Source organism: Esox lucius, chromosome 1 (genome assembly GCF_011004845.1).
Source record: "Esox lucius isolate fEsoLuc1 chromosome 1, fEsoLuc1.pri, whole genome shotgun sequence".
NCBI classification, from domain to species: Eukaryota; Metazoa; Chordata; class Actinopteri; order Esociformes; family Esocidae; genus Esox; species Esox lucius.
In genome coordinates, this window is record NC_047569.1 from 5,587,310 (window position 1) to 5,596,807 (window position 9,498).

The 9,498-nt window shown below is 38.9% G+C and overlaps 1 long non-coding RNA gene across 1 annotated transcript; it reads left to right on the top strand.

Moving 5' to 3' along the window:
• The first annotated feature begins 3,940 nt into the window (after positions 1 to 3,940).
• LOC117594927 lies at positions 3,941 to 6,114 on the top strand. Its single transcript, XR_004576198.1, has 5 exons — positions 3,941 to 4,091; positions 4,218 to 4,301; positions 4,435 to 4,518; positions 4,815 to 4,915; positions 5,975 to 6,114. It is a non-coding gene; the product is annotated as an uncharacterized LOC117594927 (long non-coding RNA).
• Positions 6,115 to 9,498: the final 3,384 nt, after the last annotated feature.

Sequence of the window (9,498 nt, forward strand, 5' to 3'; positions counted from 1 at the left end):
ATCTAAAAGAGAACGTCAAAATATGTGTAGCAGTTAAGTAATGGCTGATTGTGACTGAGTAGGTTATGAACTGAAACAACATATTAAATGACCTGTGCTGAAAACAAAGTGATTTGAATGAGGCCTAGTTATGAATTAAAATACTAAACAATAAAATGTTTATGACCTGTTTTTTGGACAGTAATATCATTACTATGTATTTATTTTTTGGCTTGTGGTTTGGGTCCTAAATGTTAAATTCTGTCCTGGGACCTTAGATTCCTGTCGGCGTCCCTGCTGTGGTGGATGCTACTGTTTCCGGCTGGTTGATGTAGGTTCCTATGGCAAGTGATGGTGGAACCCTGGGCAACTCTATCTTTGGACAGGCTCTCCTAAAAGGCACCCTGGGACTACCAGAGGAGGCACTACTTGTTGCCAACACCTGTCGCCATGTGTTGGTGGCAGGCAGGTGAAGCCTTTCCGCTAAAGCCATACATGATGAGGCCGTGGTCGGACGGGCAGTTACTAAGACCACTCTGCATCTTCAGCTACTGTCTGTCTCCACCCAGCATGGTGGTGGAGTGCCTCCAGGTGGAGGATATACAGATGGGTGCTTGCGTTGAAGCCAGATAATGTGGATGCTTGTGTGAAGGGCAACTGTGTGTCCTCCACAACTACATCAAGAAGACATCCCTGGGCTTAGCGGCACAGGCAGAACTGGACCCTGCGAACTGCAGGATGACAGATATGGCTCGTGCAGGTGCAAATAACCCTGGGAGAGGCAAGTGAGGGAGAAGCAGACCCAGTACTTCTCTGCAGCTGGAGCTGTTCAGTGGCAGAATGTGGTTCAGTGATCCATAGCCATAACAAAGTCTCTGTTGAGAGCCATCCACATTCAGTAAAATATAAATGTAATATTCATGTCTGCTGTTTGGTTTATTAAACATGATACACACATATCTGTTCCACCTACAAGAGCTTTAGGCTTCTATACTGCATATTAATATATAGGGAATTTCAAATAATTTCCATAAATGAATAACACTTCAAATTGGATTATGCCAATATAATTTATTAAAGCTTGTTATCCAAAACCTGAGAAAGTGCAGAAGGAAGTTACAGTATGTTAACACTTGAAAGTCAAAAACTTAAAAAGGAAGTAAAAACTGAGTCTGGTTTACAAATAACACTGCGTCATGTGTTGCAAGAACAGTGCTCACATACATTGTGTGGATATATTGAAAATGTTTGATGTGTGTTTGTGCTCATCTATCACTCACATGCAAATGTCAGGAGGATGTGATGACTCTGAAAGACAACAGAGGGAAGGAGAGAGAAAATGTAAGTAAGGTTTAAAAATGCAAATGCCTGTGTGAATATTTGGTATATGGTCTCTGTGTGTCTGTTCATCACTCACATTCAAACTCATTATAAAATACCTTAGGGAGACAAACTCTGAAAGACATAACAGAGAGAGGTTGTAATATGTTTCAATGCAAGAAGTGGCTTATGAATTGGGTACGAAACGTGAATGTTGTGTATGTGTGTAACACCTACATGAACTCAGTCTTAAAAACATTTTAACATGAGGATGGAACCCCTGGGATGACTGAAACGAGAGAGAACATCAATCATGTCTGTAAGTGAAAAAGAACATGCACACACTCAGGGGATTAAAAAAAATGTAAAAACAAACATTTTAGTATTAATGGCATTCCATCTTGAAAACTCACAATTGAACTCTGCCTCAAAAATTATTTTCTGTATTTTAATCTTTGCTGCTGCACTTTGATGTGGGGTTAGCCTCTTAAGAGTAGGCACAGTGCTCATAGCAAAGAGGTTGTCTTCATCTTCAGGCAGTGTAACTTGTGCATCAATCAATCAAATGTATATATAAAGCAATTGTTAACAACAGCAGCTTTTACAGAGACACCCGGCCTTAAACCAAGGAGCAAACAACAAGAGTGTTGAATTTCAGTGGCTAGGAAAAACTCTCTAAGAAGAAACCTAGAGAGAATCCAGGCTCAGAGGGGTAACCAGTCCTCTTCTGGCTGTGCCGGCTGGCAACTGGCCGCAACATCAGATTAAACTGCAGCAATGAGCCTGGACATGGTGTAGGTGGGAACATGAGACTAGTGACTCCTCATTTTAGCAGGGGGCCCAGGGAAGATCTATGGGGTACAGGGATGGGCTCAGGGTTTCAAACATCAGGGGTCTCTTCCTCCACTAAGGTGAGCTCAACGGTGTCTACCTCACTCTCTCCCTGGTCAATTTACTGTGATATGACTACGATATGACTATCACCACGGTTGTTGTAGGCTTCCCACCATCCCACTCCTGTGCCTGTCCTTCTCGTTCTTTTTTTCTTTTATATAGCGGTCCAATAAAGACCTCCACTTCTTCCTAACTTCTTCCTCTGTCAAAATTGAAATTACAGGTCTATTATTACGTTGTTACAAACGATAGCAACAGATATCATTGTGTTTCTCTGCTTGCTTGTCTCCATACAGCTAGCTAGCAGAGAAATATGATTTCTGTTGCTATCGTTCACTTACATTCATGTATAGCCTTGTGACGTAGAAGTCCACCCCTGGCTGTGGACAGCATTGGATATAGTTACACACACCCACACACACACAGACACAAACATTCCCTTAACACAGACAACATTTTTCCTTTGAATATGCTGTTAGCTGCTAAATTAGTTCTGTGGGTCGACACACAGGTTTGTAATGTAATGAAAGATTTGTTTTTGAAGGTTTGTGAAGGTGCCATGTTGTCTTGTGTCTCAACTCAATGGCACATCCTAATCTCACACCAAAGGGCCTAGTTGCTTCCTGAAAGGAACGGACATACACGGTGGGGGCCAAGGTAAACCCCATCCACTCAGACAAACCAGGTGTGAAGATGGACCAATCAACAAAGTAGAAATTTGACTTTCGTTGGATTAACTGCACTGATGTTTGTCTTTTAATGTGTGTCCCATAAAGGGATGAACTCTCCCAGTAAACAATTACCGTCTTTCAACGTTGAAATATGGTTGAAAATAAGTCGGTCCGCCTTGGACTGGTTTTCGACGTGATTTCAACAAAGTAGTTTGGCTGGACTGTTTGACTACATCTTTCAACGTTGAAATATGGTTGAAAATAAGTCGGTTTTTCAACTAAGTAGACTGTTTGACTCTTTTCAGTTGATCATACATGTTATACATGCTAAAACAATGGAGAAAAAAGTTACCAAATCATGTTCATTATTATCTTAAATAAATGTAAAGAGTTTTATATATTCCGTCAAAAGTTTATGAAATAAAGTATATGAAAAAAAATTCATTGAAACTGCGATTAATATCATATAGAAATAATTACCCCACCCCACCTGGTGGCGCACCATTAAAACATTTTCTTGCCACCTGCCATAAAACCAAAGAAGAAGAAGCACGCGAATGTGGCGCGCTCTGTATTACCCCCCCCCCAACCATCAAGCCAACTGCCAGCAGCTGTGTAAAGTAAGTAAGCAAGCTATGCCAAAATAATTCGATATGATAGCAAAATAAGTGTAACATTATAAACTTTTACCTTATTTCATCCAAACCTGACTTTTTTTTTTATAGTAAACGTAACGTTACTGTAGACATTCGGCTAACTTTACAAGTGCACACCGATGGGCAGTTAACGTTAGTGTTAAATTCCCAAAATGCCTTTAAGGTTTAACTGTTTGTGATTATTTTGTAACTTATGTTACATCGAGGTAGATATCCAGATGAATTAATTTCAGCTTTGATTAGGCGTTGCAGTACGGCTAAGTGAGTTTTGTGGGTTTTGTGAATCCAGTGGGTTTTTCTTCATACTAGCATGCACGAAAGTTAGCTAGCTAACGTTAGATGGTGAAGGTCAAGATTGAGAATTGGACGTCACGCGTTTAACATTGCGAAGGCGCCGCCATTCTTCATAGTTGTCAATTCTCCTACCTCACTTATGAACATATTAACAACATTATTCAATGAGCTTCAACTGTTTTTTTTTGTTTAGGATCTAACCGTTCTCACACACCTCAGCGTGGAGTTTGTAATCCATCACATTTTGGGAGCAGAAAAGGTTGGGCATCCTCATCCAGTGAGTCAATGATCAGTTGCATTCTTCATAGTTGTCAATTCTCCTACCTCACTTATTAACATTATAGCAGGAGAAAAAAGTATTTAAATGAGCTTCAACAGTTTTTTTTTAATAATTTTTCTTCAGGATCTAAGCGTTCTCGCACACCTCAGCGTGGAGTTCCAAATCCAGCACAGTCCGGGAGCAGAAAAGGTCGGGCATCCTCATCCAGTGAGTCCATGATCAGTTGTATTCTTCATAGTTGTCAATTCTCCTACCTCACTTATTGGCCATATTGCAAGAGCACCTGTCTTTAAAAACAATTTCAAATAGTTTCAATGTTGTTGTTTTTTTCTCTCTTCAGGATTTAGTCGTTCTCGCACACCTCAGCGTGGAGTTCCAAATCCAGCACAGTCCGGGAGCAGAAAAGGTCAGGCATCCTCATCCAGTGAGTCCATGATCAGTTGCATTCTTCATAGTTGTCAATTCTCCTACCTCACTTATTGGCCATATTGCAAGAGCAGCTGTCTTTAAAAACGATTTCAGTAAGCTTCAATGTTGTTGTTTTTTGTAATTATGCAGTTACATTTTTACTCATTGCCTGCTCTGTTTACCGCCCTCTTAGCACTTAGAAAAGCAAAAATATAGAAAGAGATGATTCATTAGGAATAATGCAAGCATAAAGGAATATTTGTAGAATGTAGGCATGGACCTATATATATGATTTTCTGCATGTTTTCTCAGGCTTTTCACCAACAATCTAATGGCTGGTTTCAACATGAAGGGGCAGGGTCGCAGTGAGAAAAAAGTCTTCCAGGATACAGTTTTTTACTCTTTGGTAAAAGGTAACTGCATTTTTCATGTTTATACAGGTGCTTCTCAAATTAGAATATTGAAAAAAGTCAATTCATTTTAGGAACTTAACAGGTGAGACCAATGTATTAGACTCATTACATGCAAAGTGAGACATTTCAAGCCTTTATTTGTTATACATTTGATTATGGCTTACAGCTTATGAAACCCACAAATCCAAAATCTTGCAAATTCAGAATATTACATCAAATCGATAAAGGAATTTTAAATACAGAAATGTTGGCTCTCTGAAAAGTATAATCATGCATACTCTGTACTTGTTTTTTTTTAACAGAATTTATTTGTATTTTTTAGAACAAAACTGTGTGGTCCAATAAATGCAGTGCCAAATTTAATACCATCTATATTAGAGCACTGGGCATTTCAAATATTTTTGAAATCATGCTTATTTTCTAAACAAGTATTTATTTCCAGAATTTATTTGTATTTTTTAGAACAAAACTGTGTGGTCCAATAAATGCAGTGCCAAATTTAATACCATCTATATTAGAGCACTGGGCATTTCAAATATTTTTGAAATCATGCTTATTTTCTAAACAAGTATTTATTTCCAGTTTAATTTTCTGATTTCCCATGGGCCCCCCCTCACTGGTTCTTTGTCCTCCATTTATAAAATCCTGGAATTGCCCTGCTGAGTACATATGCATGATTATACTTTTCAGAGGGCCAACATTTCTGTATTTACAATCTTTTTTTTTTTATTGATTTTGTAATCTAATTTTCTGAGATTTTGAAATTGAGATTTTGAAATTGGCTTGTAAGCCATAATCATCAAAATTATAACAAAGCCTTGAAATATCTCACTTTGCATGTAATGAGTCTATATAATATACTAGTTTCACCTGTTAAGTTGAATTCCTAAAATAAACTTACACAACATAATTTATTGAGAAGTATTTCTTTTGGGAAGGTATGCAAATCCATGCAATTGTTAATTGATAAAATGTAAATACAATGTGTAGTAGGAGTCTTAATGATGTAAGATGTGGTTTATTTATGCACCATTGATTTATTTTTTTCTTTCTTTGCAGCTGCAGTAATGAAGTGGAGTAAAACTGCCACGGAACTTGAAATTAGGGCTGCTATGGCTGAGACACTGAAACATGCTCCCGGGAGAGCTGGAGGTGGAGGTCGTCGCAAAGTCTGAACATTGTGTATTGTACATTCTTAGAGTTGTTTTTGTTTTTAACTCTTGGAATGTGTTGCTTACTGGACCGTTTATTGCACTGACGCTGTAAAATCTGTTAGTTATGCACTAATTAAAATGTGTTTAATAAATAAAGTTATTCTAAGCTAACCCTTTAAAGCATTGTTTCATTCATATGTTAATATAAAATGTTATTTGAATGTGTAGACTTGAGAATTGACAATTGTCAATAGGCATTGAGTAAACGTTAAAGATCGACCTGTTTTCAACGTTGAAAAGTTGGACATATTCGACGTCTTTTCAATTTTCATTTTCAACCCTCAGTGGACCGTCATTAGACGTTGAAGGTTTACGTCTATTCAACGTCTAATAGACGTCTTTTTGCTAGCTGGGCTCCAATAGGTTTCAATGCTGTAGGTGTTATGTATCGTTTTTTACAGGTAAATGTTTACTGGTTGAAGAATTCTGCATTACCAAGGGTCTTGCTTTGGATGGTGCTAATTTAATATATGTAAATGTCTAAATGCTGCTTTCTTTGTTTTCATTGTTTTAGCCAAGGCGAGATTATCCTATTATAAATGCATTGAGGGAGTTTTGAATCTGTCTGTCTGGGTGGGAAAAATAGGGAAGCTTGACTTAGTTCTTGGAGTATATCTTTAACAGAAGCTATAGCACACCTTTGTGCTACAGGGTTTTAAATACGAATTGTATACTTAGTAGACTTGTAGACTACTTGGGAGGACATTGAATTGTGTTGGTATGTAACTATGTTTTGTATTGTAACTTTATTACTTGATTGGAATCAATTGTATTACTTTGGAATAAAGATTACCACGGCATTCCTCGGTCATCTTCATACCCGTGCTCGTAGGGCATCTGATAATTACACACATATGAGTAAGTCTAAGTGACCAGACTTGGTGTCCCTGAGTCCTGGATTTCAAAGCAGTCTGGTTAGGCCCAGGAACATATGACATTGACTTGTCATCCCTGTGTCGTGGGTTCTGTCACATTCTGTGTAGCCCCAGGAACACATGCTATTTTACTGTAGGGTGTTAAACGACCTACATCAAATGGGCGCTTATGATAACGGATGTAGGCATAGACACATATGTAAATCAAATGACCAGACTGATCATCCCTGAGTTCCAGGTTGCTACAACATCCTTGTTCTCTGTACTTGACTGAGCACTGAAGATAACGTAGGCAGTGAAACACATGATTTTTAAATGTTTGGCTTGTGACGAAAGATTAGCTACGTTCTCTAAGAACTTCCAGCATATGACTGCGTACATTCACAAAAAATAGGCAGTCAGATTATTAGATATTAAATTATCACGTAGGTCATGGATTATCCTGCACTAATTCTTCAACCTGTCTATTCAGTAACATTCAAAGGAGTTAACTTCATCCCCTATACTACAGGTTAGCTTAGCATTCCAGCATTATTCATATATTCCTTCACATGAATTTTTTAAATCTATGTACAGGCAAGTGGTCACAGTTGTCTCTTATACAGTTGTGCTCATAAGTTTGCATACCCTGGCAGAAATTTTGGCAATGAATTTTATTTAAGGATAGTGATCATATGAAGCCATTTAATATCACAGTTGTTTGGCTCCTTTGTAAATCATAATTAGAAATCACCCAAATGACCCTGATCAAAAGTTTACATACAAACTTGAATGCTTGGTCTTGTTACAGACACAATTAAAGGTGAATTTCCCACACCTGTGGCTTTTTAAATTACAGTTAGTGTTGGTGTATAAATAATCAATGAGCTTATTAGCCCTCACATGGATGTACTGTGCAGGCTTGATACGGAGCCATAGGGAGTAGAAAATAACTGTCAAATGACCTGTGTGAGAAGGTAATGGAACTTAATAAAGATGGAAAAATATATAAAAAGATATTCAAAGCCTTGCAAATGCCAGTCAGTACTGTTCAATCACTTATTAAGAGGTGGAAAATTCGGGGATCTCTTGAGACCAAGCCAAGGTCAGGTAGACCATGAAATATTTCAGCCAAAACTGCCAGAAGAATTGTTCGGGATACAAAGAAAAACCCACAGGTAACCTCAGGAGAAATATAGGCTTCTCTGGAAAAATATGGTGTGGTTGTTTCAAGGAGCACAATACGACGATACTTGAACAAAAATGAGCTGCATGGTCAAGTAGCCAGAAAGAAGCCTACAATGTGCCTGACAACAGCTTGACATGCCTCACAGCTTCTGGCACACTGTAATTGGGAGTGACGAGACCAAAATAGAGCTTTATGGTCCCAACCATAAGCACTATGTTTGGAGAGGGGTCAACAAGGCCTATAGTGAACAGAATACCATCCCACTGTGAAGCATGGTGGTGGCTCACTGATGTTTTGTGAGCTCTAGAGGCACGGGAATCTTGTAAAAATTGATTGCAAGATGAATGCAGCATGTTATCAGAACATACTGGCAGGCAATTTGCATTCTTCTGCATGAAAGCTGTGCATGGGACACTCTTGGACTTTCCAGCACGTCAATGACCCTAAGCATAAGGCTAAGTTGACCCTCCAGTGGTTAAAGCCAGTGGCGTTTTTATAATTAAAAAATTGGTGGGGCACAAACTATTTAAAAATATAGGATACATACCAGTAAAGCTACAAAACAACCTCTTGCTACTGATGTGTTTATTTAACACATCAACAAACAGCGTGGCTCCACAAAACACTTTTAACGACAGAGCGGCTTGCTTCTACCAGGTGTTGTAGTTCACATACTGGAGAGAGAGAGAGAGAGACCTTCTTGTGTAATTGCTCTCCTCTCTGACTCACATGTAGAATTACCACTGTCACATTTACAAACCTAAATTAGGAATGCAATCAAGCTCAGAACCTACAGGGCCATACGTGAACAGCAATGAGCTCAACACCAATGAAGGCCGCAAAGCGGAAAGACAACGTTTTAGGGATACAGATCCATTCTAACCTTAATAGATAAGCATGGACACACTGACACTCGTCACCATATATATCAATCGATCCAGCACAAAAATATGACCAATAAACTGACCAGCACCACAAAGGCAGGATGATAAAAAATGCTTTCACTCACCAAGGCTGAGAAATGTGGCACGGCAGTTCTTCCTCTGAGCAAACATTTCGATTACTTTGGGAATGAAGTCATGTAGCTGCTGAATCAGCTGGCTTTCGATGGACAACATGGCCAATGCGTTGAGTCGCGGCTGTCCCATGGTATTGCGAGTGAAGGTTTTTACCCTCTTCAAGGTGGAAAAAAGTTCCTCTCTGACTCGGATGTCTCGGATGCAGAGTGATGGTCTCAGAAAAGCCTCCTCTAGGTTGTTCTCATGGATGGATCTTAACAGAGACAGGGCCGTCTTACCAGTGTGAAGCTCAGTGTGGCGGTAGAGT